The sequence below is a fragment of the Anser brachyrhynchus genome (genome assembly GCF_964034855.1).
Source record: "Anser brachyrhynchus genome assembly, chromosome: 5".
Classification (NCBI taxonomy): domain Eukaryota; kingdom Metazoa; phylum Chordata; class Aves; order Anseriformes; family Anatidae; genus Anser; species Anser brachyrhynchus.
In genome coordinates, this window is record NC_137699.1 from 8,079,587 (window position 1) to 8,092,333 (window position 12,747).

General features: G+C 34.7%; 1 long non-coding RNA gene across 1 annotated transcript in view; it reads left to right on the forward strand.

Moving 5' to 3' along the window:
• LOC308196375 overlaps positions 1–12,517 on the forward strand; it is a 167,714-nt gene extending 155,197 nt beyond the window's left edge. Inside the window, exon 16 of the long non-coding RNA XR_013952171.1 lies at positions 2,732–12,517. This is a non-coding gene — a long non-coding RNA (uncharacterized lncRNA). The remainder of the gene's footprint in view (positions 1–2,731) is intronic.
• The last annotated feature ends 230 nt before the right edge of the window (positions 12,518–12,747 follow it).

The following is a 12,747-nucleotide window of genomic DNA, read 5'->3' on the forward strand; positions in this document are numbered from 1 at the left end:
CTCCATAGGCTTCTATGGTGTCCTTAATCAAATAAAGGCAGTGTAAATAAAGATTTTTTTTTTTTTTTTGAGTTGCTAGTCCAAAGGCTTTGGAACTAACTTTTATTGAAGACTCGTATTTCAGTTACAATGCAATCTTTTTTAATGAAAAAGAAAAAAAAAGTGAAAATACTTACAGAGAAACTATCAGGCTTATGGTGATAGATGTTAATGGTGCTGAAAGCTTGGTAGCTTTCTTAGGCACGTAAAGGAAAACAACAAATGTAGAGGAACTTGAAATTTCAGTTATTTTTCACATTGGTGAAGTTTCACCGACTTCAGTTCTTCCTAAATGTAATTTATCTATTTATCTTAAAAAAAAAAAAAAAAAAAAAGAAAAAAAAACAGTAGTGGAATTACTAAATTAAAGCTTTTGACTGTTTCTTTGAACTTTAAACATCTGAAAACTAGGCATTTATACATATACCCCCTGTTTTTATCAACAAGTATAAAAGCAACTCAATGCAAAAATCTGTTTTCTGATGTAATGGTCATAGCATTTGGTCCAAAAACAATGAATTAGAATTTGGAGTGTCTTATTGTAGATTGTGGTATGCTGACATTATGAAGATATAAATGTGTGTCTCAGAAATTGGTGTTGTATTTGTGTCGGTCTCTTGGTTCCATTTTTGACTAATTCCTATTCTCATTTCTTCAGAGACCTTTTTTGTCTACAAAGATTGTTGTTGCTCCATTTTTTTTGAGGGTTTACTGTACAAAGGGAAATGATTGAGAATATATGCAGGTCTCTTGGAGAATAACTTTTTTTTTTTAAAGTACTCAAAACAAGCATGAAATATTAACTAAAACCAAATTGGAGGGAGGAAGGGGGGCTAGTTATCAACAGATTATTCCACATGACATCGACATTTGAAGCGTACAAGAAATCTGTCTCTAGACAGAAACATGCGTACATATTTGAAGGTGTAGGATATATATATATATGAATACATGTTTTCACAATATTTATTTACATATATGTGAGAAAATGCTTTGTGGTTACATTAAGTGTAGAACAAGTGTAAGGATCCATATTTAGTACTGCTCCTTTGAGCAGGTTTGTTTTTCCATCCTATCCCTGTATAGATCAACAATTATGAAAGTTTCTGCCTGTACAAACAGTCAAACTAGGCTCTGAGATTTGTACCTGTGATGTCACAATATTTTAAGATGACATTTTAATCACAGAAATTTGGTAACTCCTAATGGCTGATTAAGGAATGTATCATCAGAAGAATTTGGCAAAATACAATGAAAGCATATTGGAAAATATAAACAGTTTGTAATCAAGACATCTGAGACAACTTTGTTATTAACCAAGGGATAGAACTTCAGGAAGTTTATAAAAGTAGGCTTAGTCTGAAGCTGAAAAATTGCCTCCTGTGTGGATTTTACTAGTGATACAGGGTGAAATAGCTCTTATAGAAGGCAGCTTTATTTGTCCTATACCTTGTGCAGTTTGCTATACGTTCTGCTTGTGATGTTTACTTAACATGAATTTACTCTCTAATCTGCAGGTCACCTGCAACAGACATTTGCAGAGGCAGAAAAATTATTTGCTACCAATTCTAAAGCTCATAAGCAGACTCAAAATGAGAAAGTTAATGTCATAATTCTTGTATGTAAATTCCAGTAATATATTGATTTTGAGCTGATAGCATATTTTCTTGAGATTTTAACCAATAAACGAAAAGCTGAAATTATACTGTAAAATGAAGCTGTATGCAGCCACACATTAATCTCATGTATATTTATGCAAAAAAAATCACTCTGAGGAATGACAATGATCTGATAAGATTAGTTTAATGTAGAATAACAGTAATAAATAGGCAAAAGCTACCGATGTGATGGAAACAAATCCTGCTTGAGAAATCTACCACAAAATAGAACAGTTGAAAACTAGTGTTGAAACACCTGGAGGGAGGGAAGATGGAAAGAGAAAAGGAAAAATTAAGCAAGTAATAACATGAGCAGCTGGAGACAAAAAGAGAAAAAAAAATAGCAGTTGATGAGAGAAAGAAAAGAAAAAGTGAAGCACGCTGTTGAAAACCTGTTATTACCAAGAAACAATTTTTAATGTGGCTAAAAATCATGTTTAACAACAAAAACAAGACTTAATTCATTATGAAAATACCCAAGAGCCATGAACTGCTCTTCCTGGAGGTTAGTGGAAAATGGCTTTTAATCCATTACTTTTTTCCTGTTAAGCTGTGAAAAATTGAACCAACGTATATCTCAAGCAAACGTATTTACCCATTGTACAGTGGGTAAGATGCTGGTATGTATAATGTATAAACAACAGTGAACAAGATAATCTCAGTATGTGGGACAGAGACCAAACAGAGTATCCCCAAGATGTTCCTGGGTACTAATAAGCTTTTATGTGTATAGTCAAGGCAGGTATAGAGCATGGTTTACTCCACTTATTTTTGCAGGCTCATAAATATGATCTAAAAATAAATAAAAAATAGACATGGGGTCTGTAATGTGACTGACTTGTTCAGAAATCTTTGGGACAAGGTAGAAGTCAAGTTAGATCTGTGTTTAAACAGCTGTAGACCTGCAGGACATCTTAAAGGAATAAGACTTACATGTGCCTCCTTTGTATTGCTATATGTGTTTAGTATTTTGACTAACCTGGTAAAAAAAAAAATTATGCTAATATTCCACTTCTCTCTTCTGTTTTCTACAGGTCCATGCTGTTGCTCACTGAGGCTGAAGATACGTATGTTTTGCATTCTTTAAGAATAAGATTGCAGTTCTTTGCAATTCCATTTGAAACTAGTTGGAAAAAAAAAAAAAGCAACAGACAAACAAAAAAACCCCTTAAGTATAAGGTAGAGCACATCTGATCTACTTCAGGAGATCTGAAGTAGATGTTTACTGCTATTTCCTATTGAATGGATCTAATGGAGAATCCATGTCCTGTTCTGAAGTTGCTTAGGGAGCCTCTTGGTGATTTTTTTTTTTTCTCATTGACCTCTTAAAAAAGAATAACATCTTCTGTCCAGCCTTCTGGAGTAATTCTGGGTTCTAAGTATGTCTCTGGGTGACTAGAAGATATCTTGTGTCATTGAAATTTCTTTATGGAACACTATTCATTAACTTAGTTTTATGTTACTGGATTTTTATTTTGGAGATTCTCATGAACAAGTAAGGGGATCTGCATAACTGTAAATACCTGACTAAATACTGATGGCAGGATTTTTTTTTTCCTGGAGAAAATGCAGTTTAAATAGAACTGTTCAGGAACGTGCACAAAAAAAAAAGTCACGAGTCACCAGTCACAAGGTAAATCTGAAATCTGACAAGTTTCTAACCAAAGCAATTGAGTTGCAAAACTGAAAATTAACAAGCACATTTCCTTTTCTCACATGAAAACTATATTCTGCAAATATTGAACCACTTGTGTTTTTAAAGAAGCAGCATTTGTAGCCATTGTTTATGGAAATGGCTGTGTGTTTGTTAGTTGTATGCCCCCCAGTTCTTTCTCCTTGCATTTCTGAGATCAGCAGGGCAACTGTCAATGCTGATCGAACTTTCTTCAGGAGAGGCCATACAGGGAATCTTATATAATAAAAAGAACAGCCAGCCTCTGCCAGTAGACAGTGCCCTGAAGGAGAACACTTGAAATAGCAACATGTAGTAGTAAGGAAGTTAAGGAAAGTGTGGAAAGCATGTTATAGTAATACTGCTTTTTGACATGTTCTGTGTCAGAAGTATATGGACAGTTGTCTTTATACACAACATACACTAACTTTTATGCATTTTTTTCCTTTTGCAGACAAATATGTATTTTAATTTAATTTACCAAACTGAGGACTAAAAAGGTATTTCAAAATGTTTAATTGTATTTGTTTCCTCTTAAACAAAGGAGGTCCTTTTTTTAGACAAAGATTGTTTAGGAAGAAAAGACAGATTAAATAATCTTTTTTTATGTCAAAATGACTACTGCTTTGTCAAGATGTATATAAGCATTGTACCCAATCCTGATCATTAATTACTAGAATAACCAGTTCCAGATGTTGTGGAGCTTTAAGTTGGACCGAAGACCATGGCAGTGAACAGTAAGACAGAGATAATCCTCATGGTCTTTATGTGTTATACTTTGTTGACCTTGTGGCCAGCTGCAAAGTTACACTGCTGTTCCTGGGTGAAAAATATTTTTAGATATGTTAAATGAAGCATACTAGTGTTTATTTTTAAAGGACCATAAGTATGCATAGCACTTAAAAAAAAAAAAAAAAAAAAAAAGTTGTACCAAAGCAAAATTCCTACCCTTGTAAACACCTGATGCACAAAAAAACCCTTAATTGTATAGACTGACGAGCAACAAGCTACAGAGAAACAGCAAAGAAAAAAATACTTTTTCATTAGATACACTGAAATCAATACATAACTAGTATGATATATAAGTGCATAGTGGAATTATCTGTATTAAGAACAAAAGACTCTTCTGGCCCATGTACCTTTTTTCCCCACAAATAAAAGGGAAAAGATTTTCTCTGTAAACTACACATGAAATTGGCCATTGATTTCTTTGTAGCAAGGCTTTATCACCAGTTTAAGAGACAGTTTGTGTATATTTTTATCTGCATACACAATACCCTGAGTCAATCATTTATGAGGAGGCATGTGCCATCCTTAAATAAGATCTTAATGCACAGTTTTGCTCTTCAGCCTATAGAGTACATTTTTAAATTTTATATTACTGTCATGAATACCTGTGCTGACCCGCTTCTGTTGTGTTATAGCTTGTCACAGCAAAACTTAAGGCCCCATAGGCAGTCCAGACATAGAATTAAGATGACTGCATATCCTTAATTCACTGACTACAGCATCTGTTTCATAAGAAGTCCCCAATCAGTTGTTTAGGCACTCAGATTCTTAAATTTAGCATTTCTGATTTTAAAAGTATGATGGGTTTCTTCTGAAAGTGCCTGAGGTGTTTTAACTTCTGAGTAGAATGCTCCTTGATGTGCAACATCTTCTTCACTTGGAGTCATGAGATAGCTACAGCAGTGCCCTCCTACTACCACGATGATATGCAATAATGACAATTTCTAGGGAGTCCTCCAGAAATATTTAGGTCATGCTCCAAAAATTTATACCATATATTTTTCTGCCTGTTTTCAGGTTGGTTCTTTAGTTGTTTTCATAAAGTAATTACACTTTATTGAGAGAAGGTATCTGCCATTTCTTCCACTGCTTTCTTATGAATTTTGCAGTAAACATTGTTTCATCAAATAATTAAGTAAACAAAATATAAGGCTACTTCTGGAAAATCTACAGAACTTACTATAAACAGATTCTTAAAAGTTTCTCTTATGCCTTTCAGCCCATTTGGGTGAACAAAATAGAAAAAAGATCAAGAAGGTGGAGGAATGTTACTGTCAAAGAAAGCCTTTAAAGTTGGTGGGTAGAATTTTGTGCAGGCATGAAACAGATACAGTGGTGGTAGTGGGTACAATTTTTCAAGTATTTTAAAATCAATTAAGTATCTGGGCTTGCATCTATGTTCATCCTGCAAATGGGAAATTCCTTCCAATTCTACCCTACTTTTTCTTTTATTAGCAAAAGCAAGTTATAAAGCCATTATTTTTAGAACTCTTCACTTTGTTTTTCAATGAGACAGCCAGATGCTTTTTAAAGTATAGGCCTCCATCTCTGTGTTTTCCCTTTAAATTCCCAATAGGATAAATATGCATCCTTCCTAGTATATTTGTATATTTAAAATATTTTTCTTTTAAATATAATTTAAAATCAAAATTATTTGCAGGCTTAATTTTTGTCTGTTGCAAATGAGAACAGGAAAGTCTGCAAGCAGAGAGAACTCTTCTTGGCGATCTGTCGTGGATATCTTGATTCTGATTTTGTAGTTCAGAGAATCAAATTCGGCATAAAGGACAAAGTCCATGGATCTAATAAATCAATCTTAATATGTTGCCACTAGTAATCTGTTGTGCTCCTTTCATTTTAAAAAAGTTATAAATTGATAAGGACTGTACTTGGCAAACAGGAAACTTGCCAGACTGAGTTGTCCCTACAGTACTGCTATTTTCTTCACATAGATAGAACTCTGGATTCAGGTGAGCTCCAGTACCGACAGACGGCTACCAGGCAAGGTCCAGTCCTTGTGGAAGCTCTGATCTGAACATGTCTGTTTGACGTCAAAGTGAGGAATGATCAGATGGAAACACTTTTCTTCCTGCTTTTCTGAAAGAGCAGAGCTATCATTAATAAGCTGTTTAAATTCTGTGTTTGATAAAGGACACTTGGATGGTTTTCCTGCCAAGTATATATTGTCTTTGGTCAACTTCTACAAAATATTCCCGACCTTGTAGAGACACTCTAATAAATACACAGGAAATCTGACTTGCCTGTGTACAACTACCAATGCTTCTCAAAACAACTCATCCTATGTCTAAGGAGGGATAAACTATTAACTTTTATTCCAAGGATCAGAATGAAAAAGTGGAAAAGGAGCTAATGTTTGAAGCAGATTTTTCATCATACTTTGTCTGGAGTAACCTCAGAGTAACTGAGTAACTGGGCTATAACAGTAATTTTCTTTTGTAATTTCTTTGTAATTTTCACTTCTGTTGTAATTTTCATCCTTCTGTGAACGTTGGCTTCCTGGCTAGTCACATTAATCAAGAACTCATGATGTTCAGATGCTCATGATATAATGATTTCACAGAGACCAGGCAGCTCATTTGATTATAGAAAGAGCTTGTTATTATTTGAGTAAGTCATCCAACCATTCATTTAATTTGAAAGGTCCAAAGCTAAGTGCTCTCAAGCTCAGGGTCTGCCTGGATTAATTCAGCCATATACCTAGTATGAGGTACCAGAGTTATGGAATCATCAAGATTTTAGTTAATATCCTCAAGTGTAATTTTTCTTAGTCATTTTCTCCTAATACAAATCTGTTAGGTTTCTGTTCTTCGGTCCCTTACGTTAAGGACATCTCGCCCCCTGCATTTCAGACCTCTTGTTGATTTCCCTGGTGGAAATCCAAAGGGTTTGTCCAATAGAGGAAATGGGGAAATAACTTAGCAGAGTATATTGCTGTTGCAAACTCTGCTTTTTCTGTTCTTCAGGTTCTTTTAAAGAGAAGTGGGCTTGTAGGTCTTTCATAACCTCAGGCAGGACACTCAAATCCACCCATGATGTGCATGACTGCCCATAAAGTCTAAGTGCTTTTAAATTGATCACAAACTGTATGACACTACTGTTACTGTATCAGTGAGCAGAGATTAACTTTGAAGAAGTTGACTAAAGCATCTATAGTATGGTAAACCTAAATATAGTACACAGAGTTGTGCTAACCACTTCCGAGGACAAATTATTACTGCTGACATAGAATTTGATTGTCTGTCAAATATTTTAGTTTAGAACAGGAAAACAGTCCAGCAAAAATTAATTTCTTTGCATGGTATGAAGGCTAATAAGCCACATTTCTTTTAGAGCTACATAATTGTTGGGCTTCTACTGTTAATGCAGGTCTAATAACAATAATTCCTAGAAATATCTATCAGACTATTGTAAAAATGATTTAAATCATTACAACATTGTTTCAGCATGGAAGGTACCACATTCTAAGCCACAAAAATTTAATTATGAGTAGAGCTAATATCTACACAGAAATCAGTTAGTGCTGTTGGTAGGGATGATAAAAATTGACAGATTCTAACAAGAAGATATTCAAATATATTTGCCATATTCCCCACTAGTAGTTTTCTAGCGTAATCTCAAGCGAGTTGTGTTGCAATAGTCCTTTTAGTAATAGTAAAGATAGAGATCAATGCTGCAAATTGACAGTATTATGCAAAACCACTTATGTCTTTTCTAAAAAAAACATTGAATGGAGGATGGAAAAGTAAAGGAAATCTGGAGTCCAAAATAACTCTGACATGGGACAAACATGCTGTCTGTAATATTTGATAGTTTTTTACTTGCTTTTCCTGTTTACAATCCTTTCTCTTTCATGTGCAGTAATTATCAGTGTGTTTATCCCGTTCTGCTAACAGGAAGATTTAGAAATGAATGCCTCATTCACCTTCAGTGTTTTAATTATACTGCAGGGTAAGCAAGCATGCTTCACGTTCTCCATTTAATTTTTTCAGGTTGGAAAATACTGGCCTTCTGCAAAAGAAAATGGTATTTGTAATTCTAGTCAGTAAAGCCCTGAAACTTCCCTACGGGTTTTCACGGGCCATTGGGAGCAAATGCCCAGTTTGCAGGTCAAAATCCACAGCACTGCTAGAACTTATGTACATAAAATCTGATGTGCTCCATTGAACACTGTATTTCTCCTGTCTTGTTTTGACATTTACTCGCAGTGAAACAGCCAAATCAATCTAGATCAATTCAATCCTTTCTGGTTGGAAATCAAGAAACCTATTCAAATCTTTGCAGAGATTTGCAACACTCAAATGTATGTAATTTCCTTTAACTTGGAGAGATCCTGGATACTGTAAAGAAAGGGTGAAAATTCTGTTTAAAAGCTAACAGCCGTATTCTCTACTAGTATTCAGCTGGTGTATCTCTGAGCAAAGTTTGTTTTACACTGGAAACAATATTGGTAATTACAGCAACATCTCATCTCTTTGCGAACTTTCCTTTTTAGGGTGATGCAACTTCCCCTTAAAATTTCCACGTAACTGTGTGATGTTTCTTCGTGCCACAGTGTTTTATCACGACACTGACACTTCACATCTTTGAAGTGTTGAGGAAATGAAGAATAATTGGAACATGTGGAACAATCTTTTGCTTACCCCATAGATAAGCTGTAGAGGTTTCTTTATAATTCCAAAGAGAAAACAGGCTTATAAGAACTTGCTAACCATTGTGCATTGAGCTGTCACCTTCAATGTACCTTTGAAATACTGGCTGTTTCTTAAAGGGGAAGATGGGAAACAGAAAGTGTATAGTTTCATTCGCGTAGACTTTGTCAGAAAGTGCGGCTGTGATATGATTTCTGTCAGAAACAATCTGCTTGAAATTTTTCTGTCTTTACTTTTGAACACGAAGTTGCTTGTCTGTATTCTAACCCTAGGTGATGGGATCTGCTGCCTTGTCAGATAACATTTGAGTTCACTCACTACCTGCTTGTTGACTAGCGCACAGTCTCACTGTGGTGGCAGGGAAAGCCTTAAGGCTACTCAGCATCTGTCTCTTCTTGTAATTAGTTGCAGCCTTGTGTACAGAGCAAAACAGAGATTTATTTTTTTTTTCTGTGAAAGAGTAATGTGCGCAGACAGGAGTTTTTAAACCACAAAAGAGTTTGCTAGTGTTTGTCACTCTTCTTTTTCAAGATGAAATGGATTTTTATCTACCAAAAGCAAAGTGTTGACATCCTGACACCTGACATCCTTTTTTTTTTTTTTTTTTCCCCCCCTCCAAATTGTGCCAGGGAAGTAGATTTTGGGAAAGAAAACCCTAAGTCTAAATCTGGATAACATATTTTTATTGTTACACAAGACAGCCTAGGTTTGTGGAAGATCGCTGGTAATTATGCTGCTTTTACTTGTGCTCAAGTGATTTTGTTGCTCCGTGTAAGAGTAAGCCTTGCTAACAGTGTGAGGCTTTGCAGATTTTAAGCAACCACCACACACTCTTCACTGAATGCTACTCTGAGAGGCCTCCTTGAAGCAAATTTCAAGAAAAAAAAATAATTCTAGGTGTGACAGCAGGAGACACTGGATTTTTAGAAGGGTTTTATCTCTTGCTGCAGTTTTGCATCTCTTACGGTGTCATATTTTCATTTTTCATGTAAAGTATCAAGAAAAAATGTGCGTTGTTATTACTGCCAAGAATATATAGTAATTAAAAATTATTAAAATGGTTGAGAAATAGCTTGGTAGTACATTTAAATCATCGTGCTTCTGGACACAAACTACCACTACTAAAGATGGAAGCAACCTTTCTGGAAAGGCAAATTATTCTGTAATTGCTTGCAGCTTAGTTTCTTCTTTCACATATCAGAATTTTAAAGACTTTATCCTCATCATTAAGAATAATATGTGACACCAAAGAGAAAATCACATTTCTTCCATATTACGTCTTTTATCTTCTTCAGGTTAATCCAACATGAAACATTATTTGGGTACTTTCTCCTTCTGTTCTTATTTGAATGGACACAATGCCACTAGGTTTGCGAAAGAAAAAAAAAATTTAAATGTGTTCTCTGGATTTAAATATGTCACAAATACATTCTAATTTTATTATCTAGTGCTTTTTTTTTTTTTTTTTTTCCCCCTTAGGGCTGAGCTAGCTTTTTTATTTAGAATTTTGAGGTGACTTCAGCTAGTTTTTTGATGTACAACAGCAAAGACAAGTACATTAGATATCTAGATAGCATTTTATAAACATCAAGTTAAAGAATTTTAATTATGTAAGAATAATAAAATGAAGAAGACGGATGTTCTTTCAAAATAGTAGGTGACATTTGCTAAGTGATTTCAAAAGCACCTAGGAGCCAAGGCCCATTACAAGTTGATGGGAGAGTTTTAATCTTATTGATTTATTGCTGTGTTCTCAGTTATAGTACAAGTAGCAGACTGGTTAGATAAATACGGCTTTACGATTAGACAAATAGGATTTCAAATAACTGGTTGTGCTTCCTTGCCTTTCCTATAAAGCTAAGCAGGTGGGATATTTATGATGGGTGTTCTGGAAAAAAGTGTTTGAACAATGTGTGGAATGCTCAAGGTTATTGAATCAGTGTCATATTTTTCCTTGCTTTGACTGTTAAAAGGTAAAGCCAAATTTCAAAAAAAATCCAGATTATCTTGGCAATGACAATGTTTTTCTTTTCTTCTAATTCAGCTCCGTTAATTATATGAAATAGGTTTGGTGGTCTTAATAGAGCTTGCACTAGAGAAGTTGAAGAAACAGAGCTCTTGGCATCATCCCAAGAACAGTGCTGGCTGACATGTGCAGTCACTCACTTCTGAGAGGAAAAGTGTCATTTATTCATCCATTTTACCTCCCAGTTCAATGCTTGTATTTTCCTTCCATTTTATTTTTCGATGGCTTTATTCTGTGAAGCACACAAATGTTTCCTGGGACTTTCCTACACAGATTTATTAAATTTCATTACCAGGGCATCTTTCCTGGATTTATACTGAATATTGACATTACTTATTTCAAGCTGCTCTTCTTCATCATACCTCATATACGGTTTTAGATGATTCTTTGTGGTAGTTATGGTTCCTAGAAGTTGACCCCTTTTGTCAAATCTGCAGAAGTCTCTGAGGAGCATGAAAAAGGATTGCATAGGTAGAAGAAATCTGCTCTAATGGCTGCTGATCTAAAGGGTTATATAGACAAATGGGGTGTTACACAGAACTAGCCAACCTGTACCATTTTATGAACTGGAGAAACTTGGAGAAAGTGCAAGGAAGTACCCAAACTTTTTTTTTTTCTCTCCATTGAATGGGTACTAATGAACACTTTTTCAAATGTTCTTTTTTAAATAAGCACTTAAATTTCTTCATTTGATTGTAGGCCTCATTTAAATGAATGATATTGGCTATTTTAATATTTTTAGGCTTCATAGTTTTAAGTTGAAATCATGTTCTCTTCCAGTAAAAAGACTTAAAAACTCTTAATGAAGATCTCATTCTTTGTTATAGAAGTCAGTAACTGTAAAGAGAATGTTATTGATACTATAGGTAGTGCACTGGGCAGCTCATTTATGGAAACTTTAGATTGTATATAAATGTAGTGGTCTGTCAAGACAATCGAAGTTGAATTGGCCTTTCATATGTGAAGTTTAGAACTTTTTAGATGCATTAAATTAACTACGATCTTAAGCATCTCTTGAATCAGTGCAAATAGAAGCCACACTACACAATAGAGCCTTTGTATTGGACAAATTGTAACGATGTTCTGCGTTCTACTGTCTGATAACTAACTGTAGATATTTGTTTATTTACTCCTCTTGGTAATTTATCAAGGGAATACAGATTTCCAGGGGAGATTCAGCTCTGATGCCAGAGTTGATCAGCATGTATTTTGAAGGTTGAAGAAACAACATATGGTTACTGAAATACAGTATGTGAATATATCAACTTGTATATGAACAATTTTATAACAACCAGGCACCTTCCGCTTCCATAATTACCAGGGTCCTTTGCACAGAAAGCAGTGACAATGACTAATAGGCACAAGCAGATTTTTATTGCTGGAGCTGGAGCGTGGACTCAAAAATGTGTTTAGTTTAGAGGCTATAATAAGTACACTTGTTTCTATGGATTTTACTGTTAAAATAACTTTTCTAGGTCTTGAAGCTGAGAAGCTAGGCCACAGTGGGTTCAGGAGTTCATCATGAACTCTGTTGTAATTTAATTTCAGTTAGCAAAAACTAGGTAAAAGAAAGGTAAAAAGAGGGCAGAGCCTAAAAATCCAAGAGTGAAAAACAGATCTAACACCAAGGAAAGCAGAAGATGAATACAGGGAAGTGATTAAAGAAAAAAAGAAAAAAAGGAAAACAATAAGAAAAGATATGTAATCCTGCAATGGTCTGTCCAGTTCCTGACAGCCTAGCTCTCCAAGGATGCTTTATAAGTAATAGGGACATCCCTTTAGCTCACCAAATAGAAAAAGAGGAAATATCAAAACTAAATTGTGTTTAGTTTGCTCTGTAATAGTTAATATTTTTTTAATGTGTCATTTTTTAGACTTTATCATACCTATGTT